Source organism: Peromyscus maniculatus, chromosome 18, assembly GCF_049852395.1.
Source record: "Peromyscus maniculatus bairdii isolate BWxNUB_F1_BW_parent chromosome 18, HU_Pman_BW_mat_3.1, whole genome shotgun sequence".
NCBI classification, from domain to species: domain Eukaryota; kingdom Metazoa; phylum Chordata; class Mammalia; order Rodentia; family Cricetidae; genus Peromyscus; species Peromyscus maniculatus.
In genome coordinates, this window is record NC_134869.1 from 19,048,393 (window position 1) to 19,074,166 (window position 25,774).

General features: G+C 46.1%; 1 protein-coding gene across 8 annotated transcripts in view; it reads left to right on the plus strand.

Annotated features, from left to right (window-relative positions):
• The first annotated feature begins 7,435 nt into the window (after nt 1–7,435).
• Nucleotides 7,436–25,774, plus strand: part of Usp44 (ubiquitin specific peptidase 44) — a 41,878-nt gene continuing 23,539 nt past the window's right edge. For 2 of the 8 annotated variants that reach the window (XM_076554630.1, XM_042263561.2), the window contains exons 1-3: nt 7,436–7,457; nt 7,836–7,928; nt 10,314–10,427. The gene's annotated coding sequence lies outside the window, so the exon portion shown is untranslated. Of the gene's footprint in view, nt 7,458–7,829; nt 7,929–10,313; nt 10,428–21,207; nt 21,389–21,498; nt 21,750–25,774 lie in introns of those variants that run through there. The other 6 variants (XM_076554632.1, XM_042263566.2, XM_016006933.3 and 3 more) reach the window with 5 other exon arrangements.

Here is a 25,774-nt window from a genome sequence, read left to right on the forward strand (position 1 = left end):
GAGGGTCTTGTGCATAGCCCAGGCTGGCTTTAAACTCCCAATGCCCCTTTTTTGATCTTCCTGGTCCTGGGATTACAGACATGTACCACCATGCCTTGCCGCTATTATTTCTGTACGAGGCAAGGCCTCACAATAGAGTCCCAGGCTACCTCCAAATTCCTGGGATAAAATGAGCCTCCTGCCTCAGCCTCCTGAAATTAGAGGTACCACTGTGCTAGACTGTTTTCTTTCAGTCTAACTTTCAACCCTGCTAACTTTCAACCCATGATTGAAACCTTTCAAGTGTTCAATGCCTTAAAAACAACTCTCTTTAGGGCTGAAGAGATGGAATTGGGAGCACTGGCTGCTCTTCCAGAGGACTCAGGTTCAATTCCCAGCACCCAGATGGTAGCTCACAACTGTCTGTAATCCAGCTCCAAGGGATCTGACACCCTCATACAGACATAAATACAGGCAAAACACCAATGCACATAAAAAATAAATAAACCATTTAAAAAACAATAATTCTCTTTGGAGGCTGGAGAGATGGCTCAGTGGTTAGGAGCACTGGCTGCTCTTCGGAAAGTCCTGAGTTCAATTCCCAGCACCCACAGAGTGGCTCACAATCATTTATGATGGGATCTGATGCCCTCTTCTGTCATGCAGGCATGCATGCAAATAGTGTTCATATACATAAATAAATAAATCTTTTTTAAAAAAGAATTCTCTTTGAGTTTGATTGAATAGTGTCTTCTGATGTTCAAGAGAATAGTGTTCCTCTATCCTTAAGAGAAACATTCTGATTATTAATCTATTATCACTTTATACTGTAGATATGACATGAGTTCTGTCATAGCAGAGTTTCTCCTGAGAGGTCACCGCCAACTACAGAAGCTTGATCACTGCTGTGGAATAATCCTTTTGTGCACTGTGAATATGTATTACTATCATTGATTTAATAAAGAGCCAATGAGCCAGTGGCTAGGCAGGAAGAGGTTAGGTGGGAGAGCCAGACTGAGAGAACACTGGGAAGGAGGAGGATGGAGTCATCAGCCAGAGGAAGCAGGATGTGTAGAAATTAAGGTAGCAAGCCATGAGCCATGTGGGAGCACGTAAATTAATAAATATGAGTTAATTTAAGTTATAAGAGCTAGTTAGTAACAAGCCTAAGCTATCGGCCGATCATTTATAATTAATAATTAAGTCTCTGTGTGGTTACTTGGGACCTGGCTGGTGGGACAGAGCTGACTGGTGGGACAGAAAAGTCTGCCTACATATCACTGCAAAGGGAGGTGGAATCTATGTGTTAAACATGGTAGCAAGGTCAGGAAGAGGTCATTTGTGAAACAAGTGCATGGGGTACAAGAATAAATACCTGGGGCTTGAGAGATGCCTCAGTGGTTAAGAGCACTTACTGCTCTTCCAGAGGACCCAGGTTCAATTCCCAGCACCCACATCAGGCGGCTCACAACCATCTGTAACTCCATCTTCAAGGGGTCTGGTGCATCTGGCCTCTTGAGCACATGCACTTATCTAAGCACACATACAAAATTTTAAAAAATAAATCTTTAATCCCAGCACTTGGGAGGCAGAAGCAGACAGGTCTCTGAGTTCGAGGCCAACCTGGTATCAAGTTTCAGGACAGCCAGGACTACACAGAGAAACCCTGTCTCATAGATAGATAGATAGATAGATAGATAGATAGATAGATAGATAGATAGATAGATAAAATAAAAATAAATCTTAAAAAAAAAAAAAGACTCAACACCAGGCTACAGAAAGCAGGCAGATTATTTCACAAAAAGCCTGGATCAAATGTCCCAGTCTGCTGCTCCCCAACCATCAGAGTTCGCTAGATGCTGCTGGGTCTTAAGACTTCTGAAATCGAATTGAGTAGGCGGCTAGCCTTCTGAATCCAGAAGTGGGAGGTAAGTTCAAGTACAAGCTCTTTAAAAGCTTGAAGAACTGAGGCAAGAAACCATGATCAATGCAAACCCAGAGGGCAGCAAACAGGATCCAGACTAAGACAGCAAGATGAACCCCGACCCTGGGCAGCGACCACGCATGGGTCTCACTGGCCCTTACTGTTATTGTTGTTATTACAATTGTTGCTGTTGGTTTGGTGAGATAAAAGTACAGGATGAGAGTGAATGAGTCAACAGAGTCTGAGATTGAGTCTTCTTGTCCTATCTCCTTTTGAAACCAACATGTACAAGCGTATTGCCACGCACAGTGACTTACATACACAAGGTGCTAAGACAATTTTTTAAAATGAGTTAGAACAAACAACCATATTTCCCAGAGTACCGTGTTTTGGCTTTCTTCTCTTCTCCCGTTAGATGCCTGTGTTGGTGACCTCTCACCCATTAGATACCTGTGCTGGTGACCTCTCATTAGATGTCATCTGTGCCGGGTGACCGCTCATCTTCATCCGCATTTTCCAAGGACCAGGGTTGAACTCATGACGCCCAAAGCTGGAATTGCTGGCAATTCGAATCACTTGTCTACTGGACAGTTTCACTGAGTAGCCCAGGGGTGCATAGAATGTCCAGGGGTGCATAGATTGTCCGTGTCCCAAACGGAATTTATTAATTCATCCCTCCAAATGGGATCTTCCAGAATGTGTGAGCTCCTGTATCATTTACAAAGGGGAAAACAACCCAGGGCATGCCTACCGTCCCAGCTACTCGTGAGGAGAGAGAGAAGTAGTGAAGTACTAGGGTTGGAGGCCCAGTTGGAGCCAGCAAGATGGTTCATCAGGGATGGGTGCTTGCTCCCAAGTCTGAGGACCTGAGTTTGATGCCTACGACCCACGAGGTAAAAGCAGAGAACTTAGGCCTGCACATTGTCCTCCGAACCCCAGACACTCACCAGGGCACAAGTGCATGCAGACACAGACACACAGACACAGATACACAGACACACAGACACATAGACACAGACACAGACACACACACACACACACACACACACACACACACACACACACACTTTACACGCTCAAATTAAGTGCAGTTCAAAATTTAAAAAGGGCTAAGAATCTTAGTAAGACCTTGAGTCTATTTTGTTTGTTTGTTTGTTTGTTTTGGTTTTGTTTTTTGTTTTTGAGACAGGGTCTCTCTACATAGCTCTGGCTTTGTAGACCAGGCTAGCCTTGAACTCAAAGAGATCCACCTACCTCTGCTTCCCAAGTGCTGAGACTAAAAGTGTGAGCCACTACTGCCTGGCCACCTTTTTTTTCCCCTTTCTTTCTTTCTTTCTTTTTTTTTTTCTTTTTTCTTTTCTTTTTTTTTTTAAACCTGGGGGTATATAGCTTAGCATGTACAAGGTTCTGAGTTCAATCTCCAATATTACAACAAAATAAGAAAAAGGAAAGGTAGAAACTCAGATGCTGTAGCCCCCGCATCTAACCCCCCCCATATTTCTATACAGACATCATATTAAATAAATATTTATATAATAGCCTTTTTTAAAGATTTATGTGTATGAGTGTTTGCATGTAAGTATGTGCACCACATACCTGTCTGGTATCTATGGAGACCAGAGGAGTAGGTTGGATCCCCTAGAACTGGAGTTAGGGACAGCTGTGTGCCACCAAGTGGGTGCTGGGAGCTGAATCCCAGTCCTCTGCAAGAGCAACAAATGCTATTAACCGCTGAGCTGTCTCTTGAGCCCCAATATAATCAAACTTTTTGTCCTCCAAAGCACAATCTTGTCCAGGTGCTGATCAGTAGGGATACAAGGTTAAATAAAGTCACCCAGCCTGTGTCCTCAAGGTGCTCACAGTCTACCCCAGTGGCAAAGACCAGAACCTTCCAAGGCACTGGGAAGTGACACAAACAGACTAACTCAGTCCTTGGAAGGCAAAAGAATTTGTTTTGGGGTTGAAGATTTAGCTCAGTGGTAGAGCGCTTGCCTAGCAAGCACAAGGCCCTGGGTTCGGTTCTCAGCCTGGGGGGAAGTGGGGGGGAGAAGAATTTGTGTTAAAGAGATTTTCACCTCAATTCAAACATAAAGAATGAGTAGGAATTAGGCAAAGGAGTAGGTAGATTCCCAGCAGAGAGAATAACCTATGCAAAGGTCCAGGAAAGAGTCAGTCCTAGGGGAAAAAAAAAAGAAAAAGACTAGATACAGACAAGCAAGAGATCACAAAGGCCTGGAACTCTCCATCCTAAGGGTCATTGAAGGGATTTAAGGAAGGGAGTGGCCTAATCAGCTTAGTTTTAGAAAGTCACTCTGTCGGTGAAGAATGAGCTTGCGGGTGGTAGATGAGACTGAAGGCATCCAGAAAAGACATCGTGTGAACAAAGCCAGCAAGACAAGGATGGACAGGAGGAAGGACTGAAGGAGAGAAGCCAGCATCTTGTATCTCCTCTAAGTTCAGGGCTCTAACTATTTAGGATCTGGAACTCACTAAGGTGGAAACAGAGGAGGAGGAAGACGTTTGTGGGAGAGAGAGAGAGAGATGGTGAATTCAACTTTGGATATATTAGTCTGAGGCTCGAGGTACTGGTGAAGCCATGCAGATGAAGCTATGAAACGTTCTAATGATCCAAAGCTCAGGAAAGCGATCTAAACACCGAATCTGAATGAGAACTCCCCAAAATGAACAGAAAGGATAAAAAAAAGATCCCTGTGAGGTCAAAGCTGGGCAAGGAAAAGAAGAACCAAGAAAAACTGACTGAAGCCGGGCATCAGACTTGAAAGTCAACATACAGATGCTAACATACAGATGCAGGCAAGTAAGAATACGAGTTCGCCCAAGGACCCAGAAAACAGAGAAAAGGGCGAAGAGAGAACCCTGAGATACCAGACGACTTGGGAATAGGCAGAGGAGCTCTGAAAAGGTACGGAGCAGTGGACGGAAATGCAGGAAGAAACCAAGAACTTTATCCTCCATTGTTCTTAGATAACTTTTGTTTCAGCCGTACAGGACTGCTGGTGTACCCAGGTGTTTAAGCCCAGGGCTCGGGAAGCAGAGGCAGGCGATCTGTGAGTTTGAGACCAGCCTGGGCTACAGAGGTCCAGGACAGGCTCCAAAACTACACAGAGAAACCCTGTCTCGAAAAACAAACAAACAAACAAACAACAACAACAACAACACCTGCTGCTGCTCCTCTTTATTCCCCAGCTATGATCTCACAGGTTATTCCCTCCACCGGAAAATCTCGAGACATGTCTGCGATATCGAACACCAGTGCTGTCCGCCACCAGTGACCTGTCCAACATCAGCTGCATGTGGCCCCGAGCACTTCCGACGTGGTTATGAAGAAGTGAATTTTCTCATTTTAATTAATGGACGCAGCCACATATGGCCAGCGGTGACCATGCTGACGGCACACTGGGGTACCCAGATCTTAATCCTTCTCGCTGATTCCGCCTCCTCTTCTCTTTTCCAGGGTTAACAAGCTCACTCCCCGGCTGCCACGGCATGTTACCGAAGAGCCTGTCGGAATCCATCAAATTCTTTAATAATTTACTGAAAACAAAACCACCTCTCCAACTTCTTGTGAACATTAAAAGGCATGTTTAGCCTCCATTGAGCATTTAAAAATAACTAGTATCTCCCCCTTCTCTGATCAAAATCACACTCATCTTGTGAAGCTGTGTGTATGTGTGTATCTGCCCAACCCCTGACTGATTCTGAGGCGTTACTCTATCACATTCTTCCTGCTTTGTGCCAATTATAAATGAGCCAATCACATCAGATTGGGCACACTCCCACCAACAGGAAGGGACACCGTTGCCACCTCCATCCGAATAAAAACTAAGTGAACGTCCTTTCCCAGCGTTCCAGCTAGCCCAGGTTAGATCACAGCACATCCTCTGACAAAAAAGAATTGCCCTGCCAGGTTACTTCCCCAGTAAGGGTTTCTTTGTGAAATTCGAGAATATTCTTCTCCAATACTTGTTTTACCTAGAGGGTCCTTTCAAACTCTTCTCACTGTTCATTACTCAAAACAAAAATTTTCTTTTTCTTTTTTCTTTTCAAATCAATCCAGTGGATTGGTCTGTCTATATAATTTGCTTTTATTCTTTGACTCTTTTGGGGGGCCTGCCACTCACCTCCCAAATAAATTACACATGGAGGCTTATTCTTAATTATAAATGCCCAGCCTTAACTTGGCTTGATGCTTGCCAGGTTTCCTTAACTTAAATTATCCCATCTACCTTTTGCCTCTGGGCTTTTCCAGTTCTCTTCTGTAAATCTTACTCTGTGGCTTGCTGTGTAGCTAGGTGGCTGATCCCTGATGACCTCCTCCTCCTCTGGCTCCTTCTCTCCTCCCAGATTTCTCCCTCTATTAATTCTTTCTGCCTGCCAGCCCCACCTATCCTTTCTCCTGCCTTCCTATTGACTGTTCAGCTCTTTATTAGACCATCAGGTGTTTTATACAGGCACAGTAACACAGCTTCACAGAGTTAAACAAATGCAACATAAACAAAAAGTAACACACCTTCATATAATATTCTATAACAAGAGGTGGGTCATTAGTCCTTCATTAGAGAAATGTTAGTTCTAAGAGACTCGTGTTTTAGTTAGTTATTGTAGAGTGTGTGTGTGTGTGTGCGCGTGTGTGCTGGCCGGGGTCTCCAGTTTCTTGGAATCACTTTAGCAGTAATAAACTTTGTTTTATCCGATGTGCCTCCCTCCCCTGTCCCTGCCTCAGCTTTGAAGCTGGCCATGCCTCCACATGACCTTCACAGCCCTGGGCGCCTAAGCTGTTGATCTCCTAATTTATTTATTATTTATTCTCTTCCTTCCCTCTTTTGCCCCCTCCATTGATTTTTTTCCCCTCCATTTATTTGGCTGCCGAGCACACCTGGAACTTTGCATGTTATGATCTAGTTTCAGTGGTCTATCCTTCCACCAGTGATGACAGCTCCTTATCCAGAAGTTTCTGGAAGCTACCAGGAAGGTCCAGTAGAGGTCACTGTGCTCTCATATGCAATAGATGGAATTACTGTAGCTTCACTAAAGTCTCTGAAGGGGTTAGTAATGAATGACATTCTAAGAAAATAGCAGATTGGAGGGCAATTCCATCTTCCCGATACCACAACACACAGGACTCCTGGGATTTCAAACATAGAAGGCAGCACTTGGGGAAATTATGGGAAACTAACAGGAAATCAGTTTATTTCTTCTTGGAAATCACATTCACTACTTATGCCCTTCAGCGGGGACCAGAACCCACTGAATTCCAGGATGCCAGAACTGGCGGCATCCCCTAATTTACAGACAGTAATGAGTATCGGAGGGTCTGCAAGCTTCCAAACATGTTTGTTTGGCTAAGACAGAAAGATCGGGAATATTTGAGAGATGAGGAGAGATTCAGAACTACTGGGGGAAATTTCTGGGTTTTTTTTTTTTTTTTTATCTGTTTCCTGACCAAGTTTCCTGATCAAAGAGAACTCCAGAAGAAATCTGATTCCGAAGCTGCCCCAAGCCCCTCACTGAGGAGCGTCTCAGTCAGCTGGAGGTCAGTGGAAGAGCTGGTGGCTAAGCCTTGTTTTCAGAAAGAGCTGAATGGCGGAACTGAAAGCCTCAGCATTCACTACCAAGCTAAAAGGAGTCAGATAAATGATCATTGTCAGTCGTCAAGGGGAAGCAGGCAGGAGAAGAGAGGACAAATGGGGCTGGCCTGGGACCCCGGGCTCCAGGGACAAATGGGGACCAATGACACAGAAAGGGGGTGGAAACCCCCCAGTGTGATGCAGATGGGTTTGAGGCCCGGTGACCAGATCCTGGAGATGAGAGTGCCCCTTCCCCAGGCCATCCCTCCCTCCCCCTCCCCTCCCCCACGGCCCTGTGTGAGCTCACAATGCCCCCCCCCCCCTTCTGGTGGCAATCTTCACAGGGCCTCAAACAGATGAAAATGGAAAGCTTTGGATGAGCAGAGTCTGCCCTTGGTGAGAAGTCTGAGAATTCGGAAAGGCTGGTATGAGGACAGGTAAGGCTGGAAGACAGGAGGACCCGCCTCTGTTCCCTTCCGGGCTGAAGATTTAGGCTTTGAGGTGCACTTCGGTCGACCTTTTGGAAAGTTTGGAATTCAAGGTTTTTTTGTTTTTTGTTTTTAAAATACAGGGGCCTTTGTGTCTGGCATACAGTAATCCCCAACCTTTCCTATGAATCAATTAAGAATAACTCATTAAAAACACCAAACAAGGGCTGGAGAGACGGCTCAGAGGTTAAGAGCACTGGATGCTCTTCCAGGGGTCCTGAGTTCAATTCCCAGCAACCACATGATGTTGGTTCATATGTTGGCTCACAGCCATCTGGGATGAGATCTGGCACCCTCTTCTGGCATACATGGAGGCAGAGCGTTGTATACATAATAAATAAATCTTAAAAACAAAAAACCCACCACACGAGTCCCATCCACTTGAAGAAAGAGTTAGGTATTTGTGTACATAATAAGAGGACCTTCTCACCTCACCTTAGGTTCAGCTGGACTTAGCAGCCACGAGGAAAGAAATCCATTTTATTCTGTGCTTTAAAAGCAAATTGGAGTAGCTGGAGAGATAGTTTGGCAGAGTTGACTGCTCTTTCAAGAGGACACTAGTTCTGTTCCCTGCACCCACGCTGGGCAGCTTTCAACTGCTCCAGGAGATCCAGCACATTCTTGTGGTCCCCCATAGTAACCTGCACACCCGTGGCAGGCACACATACACACATGAATATCGATATTTTTTGATTATCTAAAGAGCAAACTGGAAGTCTTACGGGGAAAGTGTTTTCAGGGAACCGGCATCACCATCCAGGCTTAGAGCAGTTTACTATCCAGGGTCACCAGAGTAACAAGGTTTTAAATCAAAGGGTGAATAAGGTGGCCCTTGTAATGACAGCAGTTAGGAGTCAAAGGTGGGAGGATTTCGTTTGAGGCTAGCCTGGGCAAGTTCCAGGCGCATCCCTGGGTAAGCGGCAAGGCTGTCTCCGAAAGAGCCGCAGGCACCACTGACTTCCAGGACTTGGGGAGGAACAGGAACTCAGCTGATGTTTCCAAACCAATAGGATCCAGTAGAGTGGGCGTGTAAATAAGAAAGAAAAATTCTCTTTTCAAGAGATTGATTCTAGCCGAGCAGTGGTGGTGGCGCATGCCTTTAATCCCAGCACTCGGGAGGCAGAGCCAGGCAGATCTCTGTGAGTTTGAGGCTAACCTGGTCTACAGAGCAAGATCCAGGACAGACACCAAAACTACAGAGAAACCCAATCTAGAAGAGAGAGAGAGAGAGAGAGAGAGAGAGAGAGAGAGAGATTGAGAGACTGATTCTACTTCCAAAATCAGCTCAGTGGCTTCTTGGATTTCTTGCCTGACATGAACCACAGATACCCCATGCCACTGGACCTCGCATGCAGTAGATTATACAGCAAAAAGCAAGGGTTTAAAGCCAGGGCTGGAGATGCAGCTTAGTGGGAAAGTGCTTGTTTAACTCACCCTAAGCCCTGGGTCTGGTCTCCAGCACTGCATGCTCAAGGCTTATTTATAATCACAGCACTTGGGAGGGGGAGACAGGGGACCAAAGCTCAGGGCAGCTGTGGATGTAGCTCGGTGGTTAAGTGCCTGCCTAGCACGTACAATGCCCTGGGTTCAATTCCCAGCACTGCACAAACCAGACATGGTACCACACACCTGTAATCCTAGCACTGAGCAAGTGGAGGCTGAAGGATCAGGATCTGGTCGTGTTCAACTACATAGCAAGTTCAAGGCCAACCTGTGCTCCATGAAAGCTTGTCTCAAAAAACAATGCAAGGTTATCCTTGGCTATGTAGTTATTTTAAGGCAGGTTATCCTTGGCTACGTAGTTATTTTAAGGCTAACCAGGGATATATGGAAAAGAAAAAAGATAATAAAATATAGTCAGACACCCATTACTTAGGAACTTAGATTTCTGTCTCATGCCTGGATAGGCACTTTCTAGTTGGGGATTTTGAAGAGCTATTCAGTCACTAGTAAAGTCAGAATATTTTACCTCGTAAGGATTAAGAAGTAATAGTTATTCTATAAATGGAGTGTGTGTACACATGCACTTGTCTGTAAATTATCCCAGCTCTCAGATAAGAAAGTAAGACTATACTATACACTAGTCTACTACATGGAAAGCACTTTGAAAAACCAAGCACTGTGCTAAGACATCAGTCACTCCATACTGAGGGCTCACCAGCTACCACACACACACACACACACACACACACACACGCACACGCACATGCACACGCACACGCACACGCACGCACACAAGCACAAGCACAAGTAGACTAAGACCTGCCCCAGATAGACAGACACAGCTAAGACCTGCCCTAGATGGACTGACATTGTTGTTTCAATTACTTGCAGAACTGACAAGAAGCTGCCCAAAGACTAATTCCCACTCAACACCACACAAAGTTATATATACACAGTGATCCTAAAACGGGACTGCGTCGGGAAACTGCGTTCCTGTTGCTCCAGGTAAGACGAGCTGGCAGAGGAAGAAGATGGTTGGAAAGGGCTCACACTGTTCACATCAACCCACCACGGCTGGATAAGTCGCTTATAAACATGGAAATCATGCGTTAGAGAATTAGAGAAGGAAATGCTACATCAAAAGATTCTACTTCAAAATGACACTCTTAACGAGGGGTGTAGCTTAGCGGTGAGATGCTTGTCTGGTATATGCTAAGCCCTAGATCAATCCCAGTACCACCAAAAGACGGGGAGAGGAAAGGAAGAAAGAGATAACCCACCTACTGACTACACTAAAGGAAAAAGGCCTCTGTTTTGTGCTTTATTTAAATTATTTCCGAAAGCAATGTCATAGGGTCTTAGCTGCCTGCCTCCAGCACATAGGGTTTTTTCTTTATTATTTATTTTTATTTGCATTGGTGTTTTGCCTGCATGTATGTCTGTATGAGGGTGTCAGATCTTGGAGTTACAGACAGTTGTTAGTTGCCATGTGGGTGCTGGGAGTTGAACCCGGGTCCCCTAGAGGAGCAGTCAGTGTGCTCTTAACCACTGAGCCATCTCTCCAGCCCTAGCACATGGTTTATTAAAAAGCAAAAGCTGCATTAATATTTTATTTATTTTTGAGACAGGGTTTCTCTGTGTAGTCCTGGCTGTCCTGGAATTTACTTTCTAGACCAGGCTGGCCTCGAACTCACAAAGGTCCACCTGCCTCTGCCTCCCGAGTGCTGGGACTAAAGGCATGCACCACTACCTGGCAAAAGCTACATTAATACAAAGAGTGAAGTTTGTTACCTATACAAACCTTTATGTATATATTCAAATAAAATTATCCAGTTTATTTTTTTAATGAATTTTTTTTTTTACCATTTTTCTATAAGAATTCTAAGAAAAGCAAAAGTGTTTGTCACATCAGATGAAGATCTATCTAATATCTTTCAAAGTCAAAATAATCTAGTAGCTACCAAACAGATCTTGTATGTGGTCCGCCTAAAGCAGATACAGGCAGAAGCCTTCCCTTTCCTGACTGTGTGTACCGACGAGGTAGGACACAGTGACACAGTAGAAATGTACCTGGTGGTATCTAGAGTCAGATGTGCTGGATTCGAGTCCTGGTGTTGCCACTCGGCAGCTACATGACCAAAGCAAGTCACTAGTTCCGTCTCTGTGTGTCCTCAGTTGTTCATCTCTTAGTAGTAACACCAGCTTATTATGAGGATTAAAGTTGCTTATTTTTTTACTCTTTTACTCTTGGCTTTTTTGGGGGGCCTGCCACCCAGCTCCCAAATAAATCACACATGGAGACTTATCCTTAATTATAAATGCACAACCTTAGCTTGGCTTGTTTCTAGCCAGCTTTCCTTAACTTTAAATTAACCTGTCATTTGCCTCTGGGTTTTTAACTTTCTCTATTTTTGTATGCCTTTCTTTCTTACTCCCTGGCTGGTTGTGTAGCTGGGTGGCTGGCCTCTGGAGTCCTCCTTCTCTGGCTCCTTCTCTCCTCTCCCAGATTTCTCCTATTAATTCTCTCTGCCTGCCAATCCCGCCCATCCTTTCTCCTGCCTTGCTATCCGCTGTTCAGCTCTTTATTAGACCATCAGGTGTTTCAGACAGGCACAGTAACACAGCTTCACAGAGTTAAACAAATGCAACATAAACAAAAGTAACACACCTTAAAAAGAATATTCCCTAACAAGAAAAGAAAAGATAAAGGCTGGGTGTGGAGACACAGTTCAGAATTTAAGAGTACTTGTTGCTCCTGCAGAGGACCCAGGATTAGTTCCCAGCACCCACATGGTAGATCACAACCAACTGTAACTCCAGTTTCAGGAAATCTGATATTTTCTTGCAGGTATTTGTTTTTGTTTTTGTTTTTGTTTTTTTAATGACAGGATCTCTACACAGCCTTAGCTGTCCTGGAACTCATTATGTTGAACAGGCCTCCTGAGTGCAGGGATTAAGGGCATGTGCCACTGTGCCTGGCTCCATATTTTTTTTTTTAAGAAAAAAAGTAAGTTTTCCATAAGGCAAATGATTAACTTAACAGTGGCTTAGAAATAGTTTAGCAGTCTTGTGTGGGTATATACTAACACATTTAATCAATTTAGCTTGCCTTAAAATTGTTAAGAGGCTACAAGAACATACAACAGTTACTAAGCTATACTGTAATAACCTCTACCTTAGTATAATAGTGAAAATTATACTGCAAGGCAGATATTTAACATAATAAGGCATGTGAGGTATAAAGAAGCAGGACAAGCCAGAATACAGACACAACTGAAAGTCCGCCAGATCCTTGCCTACCAGAGAAACCATAAAATGGTTGTGGTGGTTTAAAGAAAATGGCCCCACTAGGCTCATATATTTCAATGCTTCCCCCGTTGGTGGAACTATTTGGGAAGGATTAAAAGGCATGGCCTTGTTCGAGGGGGGTCACTAGAGACAAGCTTTGAGGATTCAAAACCGGGGAGGTTCCCAGCGTCCCCCTCTCTGCCTTGTGACTGTGGATCCAGATGTGAGCTCTCAGCTGCTCCTCTGCTCCACCATCACGGACTCCAACCCTCTGAACCCACACGCCGACTCAGACGCTTCCTTTTCTAAGTTGCCTTGGTCATACTGTTTTATCACGGTGGCGGCGACAGAAAAGTTACCAAAGCTTTGATCCTCTTGCCTTCATCTGAGACAGCTTGAGATCTTTGTCATGTTTGAGGAAGAGGGGCTTGTTAAGGGTGCCTCTGTCTGAGGCGTCCGACAGCAGCCCATATAGGTCAGGAAAAGGCTAACTAGAACTCACGGCTGCCTGTGGCACTGGCTTGGGTGTCACAGCGAGTCGTCCTCACAGACACCAGCATGAAGACCATTTCCCTCTTGGTTAGGGTTTCAAAACACCACGACCACACCAACTTGGGGAGCAAAGGTTGAGTTCAGCATACCACTCGAAGGTCACACTCCATCACTGAGGGGAGTCGGGGCAGGAATCTGAGGCAGGAGCTGAAGCAGAAGCCGCAGGTGAACACTGCTTCCTGGCTTGCTCCTCGTGGCTTGCTCGACCTGCTTTCTTTGACAACCCAGGACCACCTCCCAGAAACTGCACAACCTAGAGCGAGCTGGGCCCTTTCATATCAGCCGTTAATCAAGAAGACGCCTGGCAGACTTGCCTAGAGGAAAATCTTACGGAGGCATTTTCTCGGTTGAGAGTCCCTCTTCCCACGTGACTCTGGCTTGTTTCAAGTGAAAGAACACTAACCAAAAGATTCTCAATCATCCCTTGTCTCTAGGAACTCACTGCCTGTATAGAAAGGGGGACAGGCTTGTGATTCCTAGGTTCATGTTTTGTTTTGGTATTATTTGGATCAGGTCGCATTATGTGAGCCAGGCTGGTCTGGCACCATAGTTCCCCTACCTTAGGCTCACAAGCACTGAGATCCAGGCATGTGCCACCATCCTTGGCTCCAGGCTTACCTGTGAGTTTCTGACAAGTAAGGAAACACATGCTATTCTCAAAGAAGAAAAACCACTAAGGCAGAGAGAGTTGTGGGTTTCAGAACAGCCAGACAAAACCCTGTCCAGGGAGAGAGAGAGAGAGAGAGAGAGAGAGAGAGAGAGAGAGAGAGAGAGAGAGAGAGAGAGAGAGAGAAGAGAGAGAGAAGAGAGAAGAGAGAAGAGAGAGAAGAGAGAAGAGAGAAGAGAGAAGAAAGGAAGAAGAGGAAGAAGAGGAGAAAAAGAGCTGTATGTATCTCTTTCCCTAAGTATCCTTAGGAACCAACTGACTTGAGAAGGAGGTGGGGAAACAAGGAGCTGGGATGTAGCTGAACTGATGAGCTCGTGAAGCCTTGGCTCCGTACCTTGACTCCAGCACCGTAAGGGCTGGAATTAGAGGCGTATGTCACCAGGCCCAGTGTATGTGGTGACAGGGACCGAACCCAGGGCTTCACCCATGCTGAGCAGGCACTCGACAGCCAAGCTGTGTCCCACCCGGCTCACGCTCTCTTTTATTTTAACTTTTTTTTCCGCAGCACTGGGGCTTGAATCCAGGGCCTTCCATATGTTAGTCACGTGGTCTGCCTCTGGCCCTACACCAAACTTGAGCTCAGCCTCCAAAGTCATGAGTTTATCTACACACGCACAATCGTGGTACCAGAGCATCGATAAATTATGATAGAAGAGCCTCTCAGAATGGGTTAGACACCGTGAAATACATATTTAAATTACCTTGGGTATGGCAGCCTCTAACAGAAGAGAATTTGCTTGGTAAAATTCTCTAATCCAATTCTTTTCTAATATTACCCTCAAACTGTCTTAGCCACTTTTCTACCACTGTGAGGAGACACCATGACCAAGGCAACTTATAAAAGGAAGCATTTAACTGATGACTTTCTTTTTCCTCCAAGTCAGGGTTTCTCAGTATAGCTCTGGCTGTCCTGTAACTCTCTTTGTAGACCAGGCTGGCCTCAAACTCACTTAGATCCACCTGCCTCTGCCTCCCGAGTGCTGGGTTTAAAGGTGTGTGCCACCACTGCCTGGCTACTTACAGTTTCAAAGGGTGAATCCATAACCACCATAGCGGAGAGCGTGGCAGCAGGCAGGCAGGCGTGGCTCAAGAGTAGTAGCTGAGAGCATACACCTGATCCATAGGCAGGAGGGAGGGAGGGAGGGAGGGAGAGGGAGGGAGAGGGAGTGGGAGAGGGGGAAGAGAGGGAGAGGGAGAAAAAGGGAGTGGGAGAGGGGGGAGGGGAGGGGAGAGAGGGAGAGGAGAGCAACTTTTGAAACCTCAAAGCCCAGCCCCAAGGACACACCTCCTCCAACAAGGCCACACCTCCTAATCCTTCTTAAATAGTCAAGCTAGAAAGCATTCAAATATATGAGCCTATGTGGTCCATTCTTGTTCAAACCACTGCACAAATTCTACTTAGTGATTCAAGCACATCATTTTTTTTTTTTTTCTTTTTTTTCCTGATGTAGGCAGTTGGGGTTCCAAAGACTTTTTCACGATTAGACAGATTGAGGTGGGTGGTTATTTATTTCATGGTGTGGGAGACTGAACCAGTCTTAACACATATTTTAGGCTAGCACTATCCAGCCACGGCACATTCTCAGCCTGTAGAGAAAGATCTTACTAACTATTGGGTTTTGTTGGTTTTGGAGTTGTTGTTGTGGGGTTTTGTTTGTTTGTTTGCTTGCTTGCTTGCTTGGCTGGTTTTTTGAGACAGGCTTTTTAGTAAGTATTGTTAAACAAAACAAAACAAACAAACAAACAAAAAACTCACTGGTGGTGCCTGTCTTTAATCCCAGCACTCAGGAGGCAGAGGCAGGCGGATCTCTGTGAGTTCAAGGCCAGCCTGGTCTACAGAGTGAGTTCCAGGTCAGCCAGGAATGTTACACAGAAAAACCCTGTCTCAAAAGCAAAAATAAAATAAAATAAAATAAAATAAATGTTTAAGTCATTCTTTAATACTAAATTGATTTTCAATAGAAGATTGTCTCACAAGCATGCAATGTTAATTTTACCGGGATACTCCTCAAAAAAAACAACAACAAAATAAAAAACCCACCTACTTTTTCCTTATTCTCGTATTCCTTTGTTTTCCCCCCAAGACAGGATTTTTCATAAAGGTTATATGTATCAGCCAAGCAGTGGTACACCTTTAATCCCAGCACTCGTGAGGCAGAGGCAGGCAGATCTCTGAATTTGAGGCCAACTTAGTCTACAGAGTGAGTTCCAGGACAGCCAGGGCTACACAGAGAAACCCTGTCTAGAAACAAAAAAAAAAAGAGAAGAAAAAAAAGACACTTACCTTTTTGGCATAGTTTTTACTGAACCTTTTAAAAGTTAACATTTTAATTCCAAGGATCATACCCTGTCTCTCCTTTTCTTGAATTCTTTGCCTTTGCTGTCCATGTCTATCAGAGTACTATAATTCATTTAACCTTATAGTATTTGTCCCCAAAATTATTGGCATGTTAGTACAGACATAAAACAAGATTTACAATTTAATTTTAGAAATGTCATTCTCCAGGTGACCACTGGCTCTACTTAGAGCATTTTTTAAAAGAATGCGAAAATAAAAAATGAGTAGATGAATTTATTGGATGATAATAGAACACTTTCAAAAATGGGAGGTTGGGGTGTGGGGGTCTGGAGAGATGGCTCAGAGTTTAAGAGCACTGGCTGCTCTTCCAGAAGTCCCGAGTTCAATTCCCAGCCACCACAAGGAGGCTCATAACCATCTATAATTTGATCTGGTGCCTCCTTCTGGCATGCAGGCAGAATATTGTGACATAATAAATAAGTCTTTTTTTTTTTTTTTTTTTTTAAAAGGAAGGTTGGGACTTTAGACTCACAACAAAAATAGAGAAATCTGGAAGAGAAAGAAATGAGAAAAACCTTGACAATTCATTAAAACCCTGCACACAAGCAGTTGAAGGACCCTGACAGGCAGGAAGGGTGGAGACGGGGTGGGCGTTAAGAGGGGAAGGCGAACAGGCTTGCTTCAAATTTTGCATGCATTCATACCTAAACCAGGGCTCAGTCTGTATTGGAAATCTGCCTCCAGAACACAAACTTCCCGCACAGACCACAAAACACACACCAGAAAAGCTCTTCAGAGGCTTGAGCTTAGCATTGACAAGTTCCTAGATCCCCCTGCACCAAGAATGAAGAAGAAAGAGAAAATGTCCCTTTGCAACAAGTCCGCTTTATTCAGCTTCCGTCACTCTATCACGTTTGTTCTTCCTTAGAACTGAAAAAAAGAAAATTCTAAAGCCATGTTCCTTTCTTACACGTTTGCCAGAAATTCCTTTGGGTCCTTTGGGTCTCTGTCATTTCAACTCAACTGTAGCACGCTGCTACACTTCAATCAAGCTTCTCAGCTAAGCTCTTTGGGGTGTTTTGTTTTGTTTGGTGGCCGGACAAGCACTCTACCCCAAAGCTGCGTGCCCAACCCCCACAGCGCTGTTTCTTAATCCATTTCCTCGATCCAATCTTTTTTATCGCCTCATGACATTAAAATGAAGGCTACGGATATTTCAGTTCCCGCCGTGATGCCTGGCAGTCCGTAAATATTAAAATTAGTGGATGGGAACGTTCTGAGAAGCTGAAAGTTCTTGTACATCCTAAAATTTAAGAAACTCATTAACTCTTCTTTACTCTAAAGCTAATTACAAAGACAATTCCCTGATCACAAAAGAGTGGGTTAAAAAAAAAAGCTAAAAAAACTAACACAAAGCATAAAAAGCAAGCTCTAAATCTTATGAAATGTACTGTGTTTGTTCTGTGTTCATTCATACTCTGCGCTCAAGTACTAGGGACAAAATCGTTTTGTATTGTACTTCAGGAATGACTGGTCACATATTAATTAGGAGTCAGAGTCCCTAAAAGTATTTCTTAAGAAATTGCTTACTTTGGGGGGAAAGGATAAATTGTCATTTCTCCCAATTTGGGCTGTTAGGAACAAAGGAAACTCCGTACACATCACTCTGAAAACTCCATCTGATGCTAGGCAGCTTCCTCGTTGGCTTTCATTGGGAATCTTAGGAGGATACTGGGCCAACACTATATTCCTAGCTGAGGAGAGGTAAACAGACCCGGCAAAGCACCAGTCTTCACCCCGAAGGAGGCTGCATTGCAAATGGAGAGAACCAGGCTCAGAACTCGGAACAAAAGCAAGGGCTGCATAAGAATGAGCTGCGGGGATGGGGGGGGATGGGAAGCGGGGACCCCCTTTCCTAGGAAAGTGATTTCCAGGAGGTGAGAGTTCAGGCCAGCTTGGTAGTAAGGATTTGGAATAGTCGAAACCAGAGGACGTTCTACTTAGGAAATCAAGATCAGCATTGGCTCCGATTTAGAGGTGGGAAGCGCCCAAAGCCCGGGAGAACACAAAAGGACTGACCTCTTAGTCTAAAGGCCAATGCGGGGACTGATTTTAAGAATGTAATAGGTAAGTGTCGGGGATCAGCGGATAAAGATGGGAAGGAGGCATACTTAAGAGCAATATAATGAAAAGCTTAGATTTGATGAGATTGGTTAGAAACAAAAGAGAAATTAAAAGAATGATTCTGACATCAGCGCAGGATTGCGATGACTAGAGAGGTCCTGAGCTCAGAAAACAAGTGAGATTGTCCTGGCATTGGTGGGAAGAGCAGGACTAAATGGTAGCTGAGGGAGGGAATGTGTAACTAAACATGGAGTGTTACAGACATCCTCTGTAATGAACTCTGGTAAGGATTTTCGCTGGTATCCCTTCCCATGTGGCACCATCCACACTTGTACTCAGGATATTTGGTTGAGAACATCTCTTCCATCAATGCCTAACTGCGCTTGCTGCTGCTTTTTCTTCCTATTTCACGTCCTCCTCCATTTATTCACATGACTTTGGTTCTTAACAGGCTATATGACACTTGGAAAAAAAAAAAAAAGACATTTTAATCTCAGGAAACTCCCCGTTTCAGACTCGAGTCCACGTGTCCTTCTTTTCTGACTGGAATTCTCTAGTTATTGCCGATGGTCTGCATTCTCTATTTCACTTTAAAGACAGTTTTGGCCGTGTTCTGCCATGCTGGGGATCTCCCTCAGAGCTTCTGTTCCCCAAGCCACTTGAGATGATTCACTGGGTGAAGACATGAGCCACTAAGCCTGGTGACTGGAGTCCATCCCTCGTACCTACATAGCAGAAAGAGCGTTTAAGTGAGGTGTGTGAAACTGCCTAACAGAGATTGATAAGCATCCCTTAGAGTGGTCCTCAGACCACACGCATGCTGTGGCGTTTGGTGCCCCCCACACACACACACACTCCCTCACACACAATAAATAAGTATTAAATTTGTGTGTGAGGGGGAAACGCTGTTGACAAATTCAACTGGAATTGCTGCATGCTAAAGGGGTGTTACATTATGCAGACTCATTCCTTGTCTTTTTCTTTATTAAGAAATTTTGTACTCACTCCACATACCACCCACAGATCCCCGCTCCTCCCTCCTCCCACCCCCAGCCCTCTCTCCCAAGCCACCCTGCATCCCCACGTCCATTCCTTGTCTTTAATCTTTACTTGCATAATTATATTTCGTGTATTTGTAATTTTCATGTATATAGTTGGTATTTTTTCCAAACAGGAATCTTTTGCATTCTATTGTTATTTTGTTACCAACCTAAGAACTCCCAAGAGGTTTACTATGCTAGATGTTAACTTGCCATTTCCCTTTGGTTAGACATTTTATCCATTCAAATATTGTTGTGTGTTCATTTTTTTCCCTCACCTCACACCACTGATAGAGAATCCCTAGAGTACTTGTTGGTTTAAAAATATGAACAATTTTAGTTTGCTCTAAGTAGCGCCAGACTTAGCATTCCACTGATATTACCTTCGCTTGTTTGTCTAGCTGCTTTTTTTTAAAGTGAGTTCTCTTTGGAAAGCGCGCCGTCCTTTTTAGTGTCCTACGGGGTAGCTGAGGCAGAAACGGCTTTCAAAACTCGGCAGGCACTGATTTTCTTTTTTAAAGAGCTTTGTTATTAAGTGTATGTATATTTTGCTTGAATGTATGTCTGCACCACGTGTGCGCCTGTTTCCGAGAGAACAGAAGGCGGCGTCAGATCCCCTGGGACTGGAGTCACAGAGTTGTGAGCCGCCTTGTGGGGGCTGAGAATCGAACCCGGGACCTCTGGAAGGGCAGCCTGCGCTCCGACCCAGTCACCGCTCCAGCTGACGGGCAGATTTTTACGTACCTCTAGGCCCGACTCTCTGATGCAGATTCCCCCTCGTCTATTCTCTCCGTTTGTTTCCCGCATAAACTTCACTGCCTCACACTGATGATCATTGTGAGTTAGGAGCCTTTGCGTGTTAAATCTTATCACAGCAGCCACCGTCTGCCGCAGCTGACGCACCCGCCGAGTCCCCGTTGGGGTCGGGGGTGGGGTGGGGTGGGGAAAGAGTTTCTACAAGCTGTGCCTGTGAGCAGGTTTCTAACTTAAGGAACTGGCAGGGCGGCTCTCCGCCGGCCCCGAGAGAGAGAGAGAGAGAGAGAGAGAGAGAGAGAGGAGAGAGGAGAGAGGAGAGAGGAGAGAGGAGAGAGGAGAGAGGAGAGAGGAGAGAGGAGAGAGGAGAGAGGAGAGAGGAGAGAGGAGAGAGGAGAGAGGAGAGAGGAGAGAGGAGAGAGGAGAGAGGAGAGAGGAGAGAGGAGAGAGGAGAGAGAGAGAGAGAGAGAGAGAGAGGAGAGAGGAGAGAGGAGAGAGGAGAGAGGAGAGAGGAGAGAGGAGAGAGGAGAGAGAGGAGGAGGAGAGAGGAGAGAGGAGAGAGGAGAGAGGAGAGAGGAGAGAGGAGAGAGGAGAGAGGGGAGAGAGGAGAGAGGAGAGAGGAGAGAGGAGAGAGGAGAGAGGAGAGAGGAGAGAGGAAGGAAGCTTTGTTGGCCACGCAGAGGGCCCCGGGGCCTCGCGCGGGAAGGATGCGGGACCGCCCGCCGCTCGCATCCTTCGTTCGGTCCAGCGCGGCTGGGTGCTGGGATGCCGGGGGCGGGGCGAGGGCGTGGCCTCTCGCGACGGGGGCGTGGCGTGGCGGCTGGGTGCTAGGATGCCGGGGGCGGGGCGTGGCCTCTCGCGGTGGGGGCGTGTCGCGGCGTGGCCTCTCGCGGCGGGGGCGTGGCAACGGGGCCTGGCCGGGCATGGCGAGGGCGTGGCCTCTTGCGGCGGGGGCGTGGCGGGCGAGGGGGGGGCGTGGCGTGGCGGCTGGGTGCTAGGATGCCGGGGGCGGGGCGTGGCCTCTCGCGGCGGGGGCGGGGCCTCTTGCCGCGGGGGCGTGGCGGGCGAGGCGGGGCGTGACGAGGGCGGGGCCTCTCGGAACGGGGGCGTGGCCTCGCATCTCCGCTGACGTCGCCGGGACCCTGCGGTCCAGACGCATCCCCGCTCCGTGGAGGGAGGGGGTGTGGGGGGGGACCCGGGGGGCGCGCTGCGAGCGCCAAGATGGCCGCTCGGGCTCGAGCCGGTGAGTGGCGAGGGGCGCGCGGCGGGCCGCGGCGGTTGGCTGAGCGAGCCTCCCCCGGAGGAGCGGACGTCCGACGGGAGCCCCGGGGGGCGGGAGACTCCCCCCCCCCCGACGACCGAGTTTTCCCCGCCCCGCAGGCAGCCCCCGGGGGCGCATCCTGCGGGAGGAGACGGGGGCTGGCTGTGGACGGACGGACGGGCGGACGGACGCGGACGGAGGGAGCGAGCCGTCTCCTTCCCACCCCCCCTCCCCGCCGGAGGCGCGCGGTGGCGAGGGCGGCGAACTTCGAATCGGCGCCTGCCGCCGCCGGAGCCCCGCTGGCCGCCCCTCCGGATCCCGGGTCCCGGAGATGCTGCTGCAGGTGGACCCCCGAGCGCCGGCCAGAGAGGAAGGGCGCGGGGAGGATGCGGGCCGGGGCCGCCGCCGGTGCACAGCGCCGGGGCGTGGGTGGGTGGGGGACGAGGGACGGGGGACGGGACGGGACGGACATCGAACCCCGTCCCGCAGCCCAGCTCCGATCGCCCGGAGGTGACAGTCGCAGTCCCTGCGTGGGGTCGGGTCTCAGGGCCGCCGGCACCTGCTGCCCACCCACCGACCCCACCGACCCCGGGTTGGGTCGGAGTTTGTGGGGTACCAGCTTCCTAAAAAAAAAAAACCATTCTCTGTGCGGAGAAGGCGCGGTAGAGGAGTGAGTGATAAGGACTCTGTCCCCGTGAGGAAGGGGAGGAAACGACCGCTCGGGGTTAGGGGACAGGACGCGCGACGCCACCTTGAGACAAAAAAACAAACAAAAAAAAGTGAAAAATAGTCATTGTTTCGAGTGGAATATTAAGCCGATGTAAATTCTCCCGGTAGCTGATTTCCTGTGGGATAGCGTTAGTGACTTGGAAGAGTCACTGCCTCCTCCCCCTACCCCCAGCTGTCCCACCTTTTTAAACCTTAATTGGTAACACTTTGCAAAGAGCCGAGCTGTGAAATTAGCACGGAGACACGAGCTTCCTTCCGTCCCTCCTGCTCCTGAACTCCCTTTTCATCTGTTGAGACCGGATAGGTCGCTCCGTGGGACCCGAGTAGGCATGGACGACGCTTTGAGCCGGCAAGTTCAGTGTGGGGTTTCTTCAGAACTGGGATTTAGTGTAAACGAAGGGAAAAGAATTGACTGTGTTGGTAATCACATGCGTAGCCAAACAGGAGTGAAGCGCATCTTTGAAGATTTCACAGTCTCAATGAGATTCAGTACCCATTTTTGCCCTAAAACCGTGTTTTTTTTTTTTGGAACGCGTAATTGTTTTGTCTTTAATCCAGCGTCTCGGATAAGTTGAAAGAGATTTTAAACATTTGGCACATTCGGGTTTTCTCTTCGAGCTCCAGATTTCCGTAGTTGTTTTGTTTGCGTGTTTGTTTATTGTTATTTTGAGATAAGCTCTCACTGGCGGGCCTAGAACTCACAGAGATTAGTCAGCACTCCCAGCATTATACGGTGGTGTTAGATTTTTTTTTTTTTATTCTAGCATTTGTTACTCGCCCAAACTGATTTTGAGACATCATGATACTGAACAAATAGCTCAATGGATACTGTACAGAACGTTTGAATGATTTGGCTACTTTAATGGTGCATCAGCCCTGGCCCGTGTCCCCCCACCCCCACCCCGCTCTCCTCTGGGTTTCTCTCTGTGGCCCTGGCTGTCCTGGAACTCCACGCTGTAGACTAGGCTGGCCTCGAACTCGAAGTCTCTGCCTGGGATTAAAAGCCAGCGCCAACGCTGCCCAGCTCTTCACAGCATTTACAGACACCAAAACCTTAAGACTTAATTCCTAATGTGATTTTTGCCCATCATAGGGGGAAAAAGCTCTCTCTCTCTCTCTCTCTCTCTCTCTCTCTCTCTCTCTCTCTCTCTCTCTCTCTGTGTGTGTGTGTGTGTGTGTCTAAGGATGTATTTGTTAGCTCACATCATGAACATACTAAAAAGTAACGGGTATAAGTATTTTATACAAAGTGTATTTTAATTCAATTCATTAGACCCATAGTTGAATGCAGTGTTTTGTTTTTTAATGTTTCACAATAGTGAACAGTGAGGTTTGCCTCAGGAAGCTGATGTATAAATGTATTGGTGTGACACTGATAATATTGACCCCAAATTAATTACGTATAATTAGAAATAGAAGAAGGAATTCAGCTAGCCTGGAGGCAGAATTTACTTTGTGCTAGTTTTATAAAAAAAAAAAAAAACAAAGCAAAAAACTCTTCAGCTAGGATATAAAGACAGCCCAGGGAAAGGCTAATTCTTTATTGCTTAATGAGGAGGATCAGGGTAATTATAGATTCTCGATTTCTAAAGGAAGAAAGAATCGGCGGAGCCTTGTGGAGGGAAGGGAAGGAGATACATCATGATTGACAGAGAGAGGTGTCAAAGCACATAATGGGAATCAGAGACAAACAGGGGGAGTCAGAGAGCTATTGTGTTCATTTCACTCAAAAATGTGTCCCTTCAAAACTAGTGAACCTCCTTCTGTCCACCAAACACTGTGCCTTGACCCTGGGCATCTTACAGACATCTCTGTAAGAGGACAGCCTTCCGCAGAGGTTGCATGGAGTAAATAGAAAACTATTAACAAGGAGTGGATAGAGCTTACCTAATTAACTATGGATAAAGTTATTTTCACCCTTACGAAAATGCACATAACTATTGCATTTATTGCACATAACTATTTAGGAATTTATAAGTCCTAAAGCCTACCTCTCACTGAACTAACCCATTTCCTCCTGTTTTTCACTGTTGGAAAAGGCTAAGTCTTCAGACTTGTAACTGTCTTTAAAGGACGTGTTGAAATTGTTACCAGTAAAAAGAAACCCCAGTCTGTGGCATCGCTCAGTAAACCGGGATCCTAGTTCAGTGTTATTCCTCAGAACCCACGGTGGGAGGAAGGACTTCTGGAATGCTCATTCCTTCACACGCTGTGTGTCTTGTCTGTTTCCCATCCCACATCATTCATGCACGTGATCACACACAACCATAATGTAAAAATGTAAAAGACGGAGCATATTATAAAAATTATTATCTTCGCCAAAAGAGAGATTCAACGTGTTACCTGCTTTAACATGTGCCCCTGAGGGAAGTGTCCAGATGCTCCCCCTCCCAACCCCTTGGGTCAAGGTCTCCCAGGCTTGGTCAGACTTGCTATCCTGGACTTGAGTGCTGGGAAGACATAGGCACGCGTCCCAATGCCTGACTTTAAGGATTGCTGTAACACAGTGGACAGCGGTACCTGGGTTCGAACCCAGGGCCCTCTATACACTAGGCAAGGCTTTACATCTGCGGTATATCCCCCATCTGTGTATTTTCTTAGTTGAAGTAAAGTGGACGTTTATATAAAATTTGTGTGCCTGCTTCCTGTAAAATACTAGTTCACATTCCACTTACAAAGATCTTTAAAAAAGGGAAGTCAGCATGGCTGTTTAAATATAAAAACATTTTAACAAAAGATACCTGGGAAATATCTAGACGTACGAGCGTAGAAAAGTGGACGTGGTGTCGTGATTTGAATAATATACCATGTAAAGGACTTTAAAATTTACTTTTTGGTCTTCCAAGACTTTAATTTCATGATAATTATAAAAATTGTTTCTATAACCCGTAATTATATAAAACATACATGCTAATATAATTATTTGACAGTTTGAGCTAAGGAGGAGTTAATGCAATGTAATTTAGGGACGATTGACATTTTAATTCTAATTAACTCTTTCTGGAAATCCCGCTGCCTTATTGGCTTGTAATTTACCCGCCAACTTTGTGTTTCTGGTTTTTCTTCATGGTGCTTTCCTGATTTTCATTTTCCTGTTTTTCAAGGAATCTGAAAACAGAGCCAATAGTTGCATTAATTAGAAGATTTAGATTGTATTATTCATAGTATTGACCTTTGGTCCCTGACCTTGTAGAAACTTCCAAAGTTTGTAATCATATTTCACCACACCCCGCTTTCTTTCCAAGTGTCCCAGAACAGCTCATATAAGGAGTGGTCGGCTACAAAGGTCATTATGTTGAAGATAACTAGAATGATTAAAATTGTCTTTAGATTTATTTACCTGATTTTATGTGTGTGAGTGTATTGCCTGCATGTATGTATCCCTGGTGCCCATGGCAGTCAGAGTGGGTCGTTTTCCCTGGAACTGGAGTTATGGGTGGTGGTGAACCACCACATGGGTGTAGTATACTGAACCTGGGTCTTCTGCAAAAGTAGCCAGTGCTCTTAACCAGGGAGCCCTCTCCACCTCCCAGAAAACTGGAATTTATATTGAAACATATATTTTTAAATTTTTTAAAGATTGTTTTTTTATTTTAGGTGTGTGTTGCCTGCGTGTGTGTGTGTGTGTGTGTGTGTGTG